The 12,022-nt window shown below is 39.5% G+C and overlaps 1 pseudogene; it reads right to left on the bottom strand.

Annotated features, from left to right (window-relative positions):
• Nucleotides 1-611: 611 nt before the first annotated feature.
• On the bottom strand, nt 612-11,492 carry LOC148122581 (C-type lectin domain family 2 member E-like; annotated as a pseudogene).
• Between the last annotated feature and the right edge of the window lie 530 nt (nt 11,493-12,022).

Raw genomic sequence — 12,022 nt, 5'->3', positions numbered from 1 at the left:
CATATCTGGCCATAAAATTGGAGCTCACTAATACACATCTAACCATTCTTTAGGTTTTACTCAAATACCTATTTAATTTAGAACCATCCATGCTTTCCTAAGAACTCTTATGTTGGTGGAGACATCTCATTCATTCTTGGTTGATTAGACCCAAAATAATCACACAGAAACTGTGTTAATTAAATCACTGCTTGGCTTATTAGTTTTAGCTTCTTTCTGGCTAGTTCTTACATCTTAAATGAACCCATGTCTATTAATCTGTTTATCATTATGTGGCCGTGATTTACCAGCATCTCCTGAGGGCAGCTACATGGCGTTTTGTGACTCTCTGCCTTCTTTCTCCCAGCATTCAGTATAGTTTTCCCCACCTAGTTCTACTTTGCCCTATCACAGGTCAAGGAGGCTTCTTTATTCATTAAATAATAAAAGCAACTCATATACAAAAGGACTTCCACCCTTATGTATAATCTTGTCAGTGAAGTTTTATCTTGGCTGTCAACACAAATTATCATGGGATTTTGATGATATTTTAGGTAGATCAGGAGTGGGGCAGCACCTATAGATAAGAGGTCACAGAGCACCTCTTTCTCAGGCATGCTTTGGCACATTCCCTACCCTGGATTTAAAATTATTGCCCCTTGTACAGAGTAACTTTAGGCTTGCTACAAACCCATTTCCTATGTGTGTAGCCCCTGCCACTGCTGATTCCTCTGTCCCTCAGGTAGGCACACTCTCCTCCTCCTCGGATAGGATCCCTAAAACAACAAACAACACACAGTTTCTGCAGAGCCTGACAGTGATTCAATCTAGCAGCAAAATCTCATCCATCTCTATTGCTAATTCGTAATAAGAATCAAAGAAAGGTAGAATCTATGAAGAACCACCTTTACCAGTTAGACCTAGCATCCTTAATATTCTTGATGTTCAGTTTGAACACCACTTCTTTGTCATTCCTTCAAATTGATCCTATAAAGTGTGTAGAAGGCATTTGACTGGTGCTTGATGCCATGTTCAAATAACTTCTGCCTTGTGTGGCCTCAAAGGGGCTATTTTTCAATTCTGTCTTGAAGTATTTTACACATGCATACAAGTGAGAAAAATCAAATTCTTAGTAAATTTCTGAAATGTCTTTAATGATGTATGTGAGTGAGTCTGTGTCTTACTGTTTCAGTAAAATGACTCCATTTGAAATGGCTATGTCTACATCTAGAAATTGTCTTAGTGCTCTTTGATGATGAGACTTTAGAGGAGGTTCCCAATGTCCCTGGAGTCTCTGCTTCGGTGAATAGGTGTAGCTGTGCACACAGCTATCTGACAAGTCCTACCCCAATAGTTCTGCAGTGGCTTCCTGAGTTTCAGAGCCCCCACTGCTCTACCTGTAGTTCTGAAAACAGTCAATAAGGATGTTTATCAACAAGGAAAATTTTCAGTCGGTGATGGAACAGACAACATCAGCCCCAGACACCATCATCATGCTAAGGATTTCAGGGGAAATCACATTAAGAAAATGACTTGAAAATGATGGCCATTAAATAGGACACACAGAAAAAATTATGTTTGGAGGGATTATCTGTTGCTTATGAAAACACACCCTACCTTCAAGGTACTCCTTCAACCTAAGGGTTTATTTTTCTACCTTTCCAATACAATTGGCTCCACATGACTCAGGCTTTCCTCTTTTATAGTCACAGCTCACACAATCACAACTCATGAATGCAATAGTAGGAAAAGCTGTTTGCAAACATACAAGTTGTTGTATTCAGTGTTGTTTGTCCACATCCAAGGGTGCTCTGGTGACTCTCTGTGCAGGCCGATCCAGTGGTCAGAATCACTAGTGTATCTCTTCAGGAAATTCTGTCATAAAACACAGAAAGCCAAAGAAAATGTGTATCTCTGCTTCCAATGACCCTTGAGATTTGCCCTAAAGTCTCCTCTTGGAAAGTCAACAGGGTGTAACAGTGGATCACCAACCTTGAAGCCGTAATAGCCCTCAGTTCTCAGTGGATGCATTTCCATCTATAATACAAAATATATGGATGACTACCTGCCATACTGTGACTGGGAAATCCCTTGTTAGTCCTATCCTTGCAGTTATTAACAGTGGTCACCCTCAGGATGCAGCACCTGCCAGCTTTGATGAAGATTTACCTGACCACCAAATTTCTCAGTAGTTTTTAATGTTTGATGTTACAGGTTGACAATAAACACCACATGACCAAAAGTCTTTGAAATGTCTCAGGGTTCCAGTCAGAAGCAGTAACATCAGCAAATGTCACATATTAATGTGCTACTATGTCTCCAGTGCCTAGTGTAGGATCCTTCCTCATGCTTTAGGCTTAAGCTCACTCTTTCAAGGAATCACACACTAGGCAAAACAAACAACAAACCAATTCCTGGTCCTTTCTTACCAGCTCCTCCAGGCTGTCAAATAGAGCAAGATGGGCCGCTAGTGCCATGCAGGATTTCTGGCTGGATGTCTAGTTATTAGTGTGTTCAGAAAAATGAAAACATTTATTTCCAAATCCAATCCAGTCTGTGAGGCAGGTAGGAAAGCAAGGTCCGGGGCACTCAGTGACCAGTTTATCTTTTCTCACTGAAATGTACACAATTCAGGAAATATAATAAACCTTTCAATATCTTCTTCATTCAGTTAGTTATCCAAATCTCAGTTGTTTGCTGTGTGCCTGGGCAGTAGCTTTCCTAATTTACCACTAAGGGACTCCTTCTAGCAGGAATGTCCCCATTCCAGAGCCTTTCAATAGGCTTTCATGAAATGGCATTTTCCTTCTTTGTATTTTGTGTTTTTTTATTTATTTACTAAAAATTTCCACCTCCCATTTCCCTCCCACTCCCCCCACTGCCCCTTCCCCTCCCTCTCCAGTCCTAAGAGCAGTCAGGGTTCCCTGCCCCTGTGGGAAGTCCAAGGTCCTCCGTCCTTCATCCAGGTCTAGGAAGGCTAGCATCCAAACAAACCAGGCTCCCACAAAGCCAGTCCATGCAGTAGAATCAAAACCCAGCACCATTGTTCTTGGCTTCTTAGTCAGCCCTCATTGTCCGCCACGTTCAGAGAGTCTGGTTTGATCACATGCTCCATCAGTCCCAGTCCAGCTTGCCTTGGTGAGCTTGCATTAGATCAGTCCCACCATCTCAGTGGGTGGACGCACCCCTCGTGGTCCTGACTCCCTTGCTCATGTTCTCTCTCCTTCTGCTTCTCATTTGGACATTGGGGGCTAAGTCTAGTGCTTCAATGTAGGTCTCTGTCTCTATCTTCATCCATCGCCAGATGAAGGTTTTATGGTGATATACAAGATATTCATCAGTGTGACTATGGGACAAGGCCAGTTCAGACACCCTCTCCTCTGCTGCCCAAGGAACAAGCTGGGGATATCTCCTTGGATCTGGGAACCCCTCTACAGTCAAGGCTCTTGCCAACCCTAAAATGGATCCCTTAATTCAAATATCTGCTTCCCTGTTCCCATATCCACCCTTCCTTCATCCTAACCATCCCATTCCCCCAAGCTTTCCCCAATCCTCCCCTTTTCCCTTCTCCCTCCTCATCTCCCCTTACACCCACCCCACCACCACCCCTGTGCACCCAACTTTTGTCTGGCAATCTTGTGTACTCCCAATATCCAGGAGGATAACTATATGATTTTCTCTGGGTTCACCTTCTTATTTAGCTTCTCTAGGATCACGAATTATAAGTTCAATGTCCTTTATTTATGGCTAGAATCCACTTATGAGTGGGTACATATCATATTCATCTTTTTTGGTCTGGATTATCTCACTCAGTAAAGTATTTTCTATTTCCATCCATTTGAATGCAAAATTCAAAATGTCATTGTTTTTACCACTGAGTAAAACTCTAATGTGTATATGTTCCACACCTTCTTTAACCATTCTTCTATTGAGGGACACCTAGGTTTTTTCCAGGTTTTGGATATTACAAATAGTGCTGCTATGAACATAGTTGAACAAATGCTTTTGTAGTATGATTGGGCATCTCTTGGGTATATTCCCAAGAGTGCAATTGCTGGGTCCTGAGGTAAGTTGACTCCCAGCTTTCTGAGAAACTACCACACTCATTTCCAAAGTGGTTGCACAAGTTTGCATTCCCACCAACAATGGATGGGTGTTCCCCTTACTCCACATCCTCTCCAGCATAGGCTATCATTGGTGTTTTTGATTTTAGCTATTTTGACAGGTGTAATATGGTATCTCAAAGTTGTTTTGATTTGCATTTCCCTGATCGCTAAGGAGGTTGAGCATGACCTTAAGTGTCTTTTGGCCATTTGATTTTCTTCTGTTGAGAATTCTTTGTTCAGATCAGTACCCCATTTTTTAATTGGGTTAATTAGATTTTTAATGTCTAGTTTCTTGAGTTCTTTATGTATTTTGGAGATCAGTCCTTTGTCTGATGCGGGGTTGGTGAAGATCTTCTCCCAATCAGTAGGCTGCCTTTTTGTCTTAATGACAGTGTCCTTTGCTTTACAGAAACTTCTCAGTTTCAGGAGGTTCCATTTATTCATTGTTGCTCTAATTGTCTGTTCTGCTGGGGTTCTACATAGGAAGTGGTATCCTGTGCCCATATGTTGCAGACTACTTCCCACTTTCTCTTCTATCAGATTCAGTGTGGTCAGATTAATACGGAGGTCTTTAATCCATTTCGACTTGAGTTTTGTGCATGATGATATATATTTATCTTTTTTCATTCTTCTACAGGTTGACATCCAGTTATGCTGGCACCATTTGTTAAAGATGCTTTCTTTCTTCAATTGTATAATTTTAGCTCCTTGGTTGAAAATCAGGTGTTCATTGGTTTGTGAATTAATATCTGGGTCTTTGATTCAATTCCATTGGTCAACATCTCTGTTTTTATGCCAATACCAAGATATTTTCATTACTGCAGCTCTGTAATAGAGTTTGAAGTCAGAGATGATGATGCTTCTGGAAGTACTTTTATTGTATAGGATTGTTTTGGCTATCCTGGGTTTTTTGTTTTTCCATATACAGTTGATTATTGTTCTCTCAAGGTCTGTGAAGAAGTTTGTTGGGATTTTGATGGGGATTGCATTGAATCTATAGACTGCTCTTGGTAGAACTCCCCTTTTTACTATGTTAATCTTCCCAATCCAAGAGATGGAAGATCTTCCATTTTCTGGTATCCTCTTCAATTTCTTTTCTCAAAGCCTTACAGTTCTTGTCAAATAGATCTTTCACTTCCTTGGTTATATTTATCCCAATATACTTTATGCTATTTGTGCCTATCATGAAAGGCGATGATTCTCTAATTTTCTTCTCTGCTTCTTTGTTCTTTGTGTATAGGAGGGCAACTGATTTTTTGGAGTTTATCTTGTATCTTGTCACAATACTAAAGGTGTTTATCAGCTGTAGGAGTTCTTTGGTAGAGTTTTCGGGGTTGCTTATGTACAGTATCATATCATCTGCAATAATGAAAGTTTGACTTCTTCCTTTCCAATTTGAATCCCCATGATCTCCTTATGTTGTCTTATTGCTATTGCTAGAACTTAAAGCACTATATTGAAGAGGTAGGGAGAGAGTAGCCAGCCTTTTCTTGTTCCTCATTTTAGTGGGATGGCTTGAGTTTCTCTCCATTTAATTTAATGATAGCTGTCAGTTTGCAGTATATTGTTTTCATAATATTTAGGAAATAACCTTGAATCCCTAGTATCTCCATGACCTTTATCATAAAGGGGTATTGAATTTTGTCAAATGCTTTTTCGGCATCTAATGACATGATCATATTTTTTTTTATTTCAGTTTATTTATATGATGGAACATTGATAGATTTTCATGTGTTGAACCAGCTCTGCCTCTCTGGGATGATGCCTACTTGATCATAACGTATAATTTTTTGGATGTGTTCTTAGATTCAGTTTGCCAGTATTTTATTGAGTATTTTTGCATCGATGTTCATGAGTGAGATTGATCTGTAATTCTCTTACTTGGTTAAGTTTTTGTGTGGTTTTGGTATCAGGGTAACTGTAGCTTCATAAAAGGAGTTAGGCAATAACTCTTCTGTTTCTATTTTGTGAAACACATTAAGGAATATAGGTATTAACTCTTCTTGAAAGGTTCTGGTAGAATTCTGCATTGAAATCAACTAATCCAGGGCTTTTTTTGGTAGGGAGGTTTCTGATGACAGCTTCTAATTCCTCGCGACTTACAGGTTTATTTAAACTGCCTACCTGGTCTTGGCTTAATTTTGGTATATGGTATTTATCTAAAAAAAGTGTCCATTTCTTTCACATTTTCCAATTTTATGGTATACAGGCCTTTTAAAGTAAGATCTAATGATTCTCTGAATTTCCTCTGTGTCTGTGGTTATGTCCCCTTTTTATTTCTGATCTTGTTAATTTGCGTGTTCTCTCTCTGGCCTTTGATTAGTTTGGATAGGGGTTTGTCAATCTTGTTGATTTTCTCCAAGAACCAGCTTTTTGTTTCATTGATTCTTTGGATTGTTTTCTGTATTTCTATTTTGTTGATTTCAGCCGTCAGTTTGATTATTTCCAGTCTTTTACTCCTCCTGAGTGAGTCTGCTTCTTTTTTTCTAGAGCTTTCAGGTGTGCTGTTAAGTCTCTAATGTGTGCTTTCTCCATTTATTTTCTGTGGGCACTTAGTGCTATGAACTTTCCTCTTAGCACTGCTTTCATAGTGTCCCATAGGTTTGGGTAGGTTGTGTCTTTATTTTCGTTAAATTCAAGGAAGACTTTCATTCCTTTCTTTATTTCTTCCATGACACAGGGATATTTCAGTAGTTACCTGCTCATTTTCCATCAGTTTGTAGGCTTTCTGGGGTTAGAATTGTTGTTGAATTCTAGCTTTATTCCATAACCCTCTTTCACTCGCTCCTTTTCTCTTGACAAAATTAAGAGAACTCCTTACTTGCCTGGATTTACTGTAGAAAAATGCCAGCCTGCAAAGCATGACATGGTCAAAATAGGTCTTCAATACTAAACTTTCTTTAAGGCCTTCCTATAATTCTACCACACACATTAAAGATTTAAAGATATGTGTGTGTGTGTGTGTGTGTGTGTGTGTGTGTGTGTGTGTGTGTAGGCTCTTGATAGAGAAACTCAGAATGGATCTCATGAAGAAACATGGCAACAGATGTTAGAACCATGTCTAGAAATTGGAACAATTATTTACTGCTGGTGGGAGTACAAAGTGATACAGTCAATATGAAGGTTCTTCAAAGAAATTAAAAATAGACCTACTTGTGTCTTATCAATGTTATTCCTTGACTTATATGGAGAGAACACATCCTTCCACAGAGAGTCTTGCCATCCATGTTTATTGTTGCCCTATTTACAATGGAAATAAATGGATCTGATCTGGATGGCCATCTATTGATGAATTATTAATAATGTGGAACACATCCAAAATCGAATAATATTTCACCCTTAAAAAATGAAATTTGTAGGAAAGTGTGTGGACCAGGAAAGAATGATATTAAGTGATGTCACATAAACTCAGAATGAAAGAGACCCATGTTGTCTGCCACAAGCAATCCCAGCCTGGGATGCAGAGTGTGGACAGCTGTGAGTGTGACCATGGTGTAACACATAGAAGGAACAAGGAAGGGTTATATAAGGTGACCAGGAAGGACAGGATTCAGGCAAAGGGCACACAATTTATGAAGAAAAGGTTACAAAAGAATTGGTTTTCTAGTTTACACTCTGCAATACTTCATTTAACTGTCATATAAAGACTAAAACCATAACTGAAGGTCCACAGCTTCAGTGTGGCTATCCTAACTGTGTAGAAGTTAGGTAAGATACCTGAGTTTGGAACTTGTTATGTGTTTGAGGGGCTATGTTCATAGAACTGTGTCATGTTTTCATCTCAGTCTATTATCATAAAATGACTATACACACACATACATACATACATACATACATACATAGGGATGTATATTGTGGTCTCTCTCTGTTTGTGTATAAGAAGGTATAAATGCTGCAAGGATTCAGAGGGCAGCTTAAAAGAATAATAGGTATTCTACTTTTATAACTTTGCCTTTTCTTTACCTTAACAGGTAAGAATATATTTGCTGATCTTTCAAAGGTCTAGTGAGTACCAGGAAACATGTGACTTGATCGGACATGTTTAAATATCAGAAATGATAGTCCACACATTAGTGAATGCTGTAGGAAATCCTACAGCCAGTAGGCTTTAAGTTACCCACCCACTTGGGCATGGCCTCTTATATTATAAATGCCTATGTAAAGCATGTTTTCCCTCTCTTTTCCAGTTTTGAATTCGGTTGCTGTTTTCCTTTTGAGCAGAGGACTGTGATCTGTGAGTTACCCCTAAATAAATAACCTTTTAATACTAAATTCTGAGCTAGTGTGGGAGTTTTTTTTAGCTTCTGTCTTCATCTGGTGCCCATGTAGATATGAACTACACACTTACCTGGTGGACCAGTTTGAAATGCCCAAACCATCTACAGCCCAGAAGATCTCCCACCCCTGCCCACTTGGCTTGCTTTCACCTACTACGCAGTTTTGTGTAAAACTGCCATGACAGCAGAGCTAAGTGCATGCTGTGACTTGGAAATTTCCCAAGCTTGCATACATTTCCCCACCCCCTGCCTCATTCCCTGCCACACAGTTACTTGTACAGCTTCCAGTTTGTGCTCCCTGCTCCTGAGTTCTGGGCCTCTTGCTCTGTGTATGAAATTTATTTAATTGCTTTTAATTTGTCAAGCGAAGCATATTTCTCAGTATTTAACTGGCATCAAGGTGGTAAGCCAAAGCAGTATGTGGTGCCATGGGTTGCACCACTGGTGGGGTTTCTTTTTAGCATCTCTCTTTAAGTGAAGAGAAATTTTTGTAGCTGTTCTCAGTTCTTATATTTAGTACCACAAGGCTGCAGTGAAAACGACAAATGCAATAGGCAGTGAAAGTGATTGTCACTTTGCTTTGACTCTTTTTTAAAATTCTACCTATTGATTTATTTATAAAAATTTCCTCATCCTCCCCTTCTCCCCAAACCTTCCCATTCCCCCCACTTCCTCTCCTCCTCCCTCTCCAGGTCTAAGAGTGTTTACTCTTTTTTGAGCGATGCTTAGGTTTATACTGACCAAGACTTGTTAGCAAATGTTTTTCCTCTCTAGACATGTGTGTATTATTCATTGATGTGCTCAAAATGATTTTATAGAATGATATCATGAAATATTTCTCAATTTTGGCAGCAAATTGTTCAGGGTTTTATCACCTTATATGGAACAATCTACAGCAATAAACTTAGGAATCACATATTCTGGGACTTTCTACTTAATATTTTCAGATTGTAATTGAAGACGTTAACTGAAACCATGAGACATGGGGGTGGGATTTCTTGTATCTTCCCCAACGATATTACTCATCACTGTTCTCACTTCCTTTTAGCTGCAGCAGCCTCCTTGTGAATCTCTCTTCCAGTTTCCTCTCTTCTTCTCTGCATTGTATAGATCCCCACATGGACATGTGTCAAACCATTTGAAGTATTGGAATTTTACACTACAATTCATAACAGTAGCAAAATTACAGTTATGAAGTAGCAATGAAAATAATTTTACGATTGAGGGATCACGAAATCATAAGTATTTATATTAAAGGTTTGCAGTGTTAGGAAGGCTGAAAACCACTGCTCTAGAATTGCTGAATATCATCTTCCCAGAGATGCTGAGCCTGGCTTCCTGTGCACACCACCGCCTGTGCTGTGCATCTTCCTGCTAGATCCTAAGGTCCCTGAGAACAGGAATTTCTGGTGTGTTTTCTCTGGATTCCTTCCTAGAGAGAATCCTTCCTCGCAGTATAACTTTATAAGTATAACTGACAATGTGATTGTGGGCAGAATGCTGCAGTGTAAGTCACATACCTGACAAAGCAACAGAAACTACAATCACAGCTCCAGTGAGGACGATGATCACTGCATAGCAGCAGGAAAGCCTAGCAGGAGACACAGTGGAGCCAGTTCTGAGACATTGTCCTTGGATTTCTTCATCTGAAAATATAAGTATGAGAACATCAATCTCAAAAACCTTTCAGGGAGAATGGTAAATTTACTTCAGAATCTTCATAGATTTGATTTGTACTCCTCTACTGCAAATGACCTTCACAGAAGGTCTTGATTCATAAATGATGTCCTCTCCTACAGAAGACTTTGAGGAAAGGGAAATTAGTGTAGGAGGTCCTTCTGTCTGTGTGTTGCTTGTGTTGGTTAATGAATAAAGAAACTGCTTTGGCCAGATAGGGTAGAACTTAGGCAGACAGAGAAGATAGAACTGAATTCTGGGAGGGAGAAAGCAGAGTCAGAGAGATGCCATGGATCCTCTGTCTGAGATGAATGCTGGTTAGAATGTTTCCCGGTAAGCCACTGCCACATGACAATATACAGATTAATAGAAATGGGTTAAGTCAAGATGTGAGAGTTATCCAATAAGATGTTAGAGCTAATAGGCCAAGCAGTGATTTAATGAACACAGTTTCTGTGTGGTTATTTCAGGGCTAAGCTAGCTGGGAGGCCAGGAAAAACAAATGGGCCCTCCCCACTACAAAAGGAAATAGAATTTTTCCTATGTGATTCCACACTGGAGAGTCAGAGGCATGTGGATCTCTGTGAGTCCTGGACCAGCCTGTCCTACAAAGTGAGTTCCAGGAGAGCCAGAGCTACACAGAGAAACAAAACAAATAAACAAATCTTCAGATGAGTTTAATCATCACATTTTGTTCATTTTTCCAAAACTCCAAGAAAATATGGAGTCTTAGTTTACATTAAGGAAAAATCTGACAGAGGACTGAATGCTTAAACTTATGAGGATAGTAGATAGAAATGGGCCAAGCAGATTTAGAAGCAGAGGTTCCACTGGTGAGCAGTTCCAATTCTCCTTGAAACAGGAAAGGTCTTTGATTCTCTCTGGGTCAGAGGTCAGAAATGACTGAGTCTCTGTTTCCTTTCTTCTAAGAGAGCTCCCAGCCTGAATGCTGTGTCTGAGGGTGCAATTGACACTAAGCATGTCTGCAGTGCAGCTTTAGAAATGGATGCCTAGATCATCCTATTAGAAATACACCATAATATTTTCTCAGGATTAGTGCATAAGATAAATAATTTTGGGGTATCTTGAGCAAGGAATGTAACAGAAGCCTTTGAGGCCATTGGAAAGAGTGCTCCATTAAGTCTATTTCATCCCTTCAAATGAACAGAATCTGCTTCTTGTTCTGGTAGACAGGACACACACCATTGTGTCCTGTCATGGGAGTTCGTCCTGCTGGGCCTGTCACTCATCTGGACAAGAGAACACCCCTCAGCAAGGCTGATCCATCTAAAGACATGCTAAAAAGGTGGCAGGAGAAAGTCCTTCTCTACTGAGATAATGTGGTTTTCCTTTCCTGGAACTCCACTCTGTGGTCACCTGTGGAGCTGCAGCCAAGCAGTCTGTGAAGCTCATTGGCTTTTCTGAGCTCCAATTCAGATCTGAGCTTTTCCATGTTTTTATTCACTAACCTTAGAAGATGCGCCAAAGCTGGACTTTTTCACTCTTTTTCTGAAGAGCTGCTTGCTAAATGTGGGACTTTCCAAAGTTTGATGGACAGTATATACAATGTCCTTTGGATTTTGGCTCCATAGAAACTTTTCAACCCTTTCTCTTTCCAGTTCTATATTAAACAAATATGTCCTTTGAATTCAGTGCATCAAGATTTCCACTTTCTTTTTCATTAAGGTAATATGCAACTTTTCATTTAAATAGTCCCCCTCTAAAACCCATTTGGGTGTTGTACTTCTGAAAGTTGTTTATTTGTTTGCTTGCATATGTGACTTTTAGTATTTCCTTTTCTTACTTTTTCTTCTTGCTTTCTGAAACTAAACCTTAAATGTTTATTGTAGAAAATATCACACATGAAGTAGGATGCTAAAAAGAAATCCCACACTACCTTAGAATTGAGTATAATAAAGGGTTATTTATTTAGGGGTAAACTCACAGATCACAGTCCTCTGCATGAATGGGGAAACAAGAACT

Source organism: Myodes glareolus, chromosome 3 (assembly GCF_982192425.1).
Source record: "Myodes glareolus chromosome 3, mMyoGla1.1, whole genome shotgun sequence".
Classification (NCBI taxonomy): domain Eukaryota; kingdom Metazoa; phylum Chordata; class Mammalia; order Rodentia; family Cricetidae; genus Myodes; species Myodes glareolus.
This window is presented reverse-complemented; position numbering and strand designations above follow the sequence as displayed.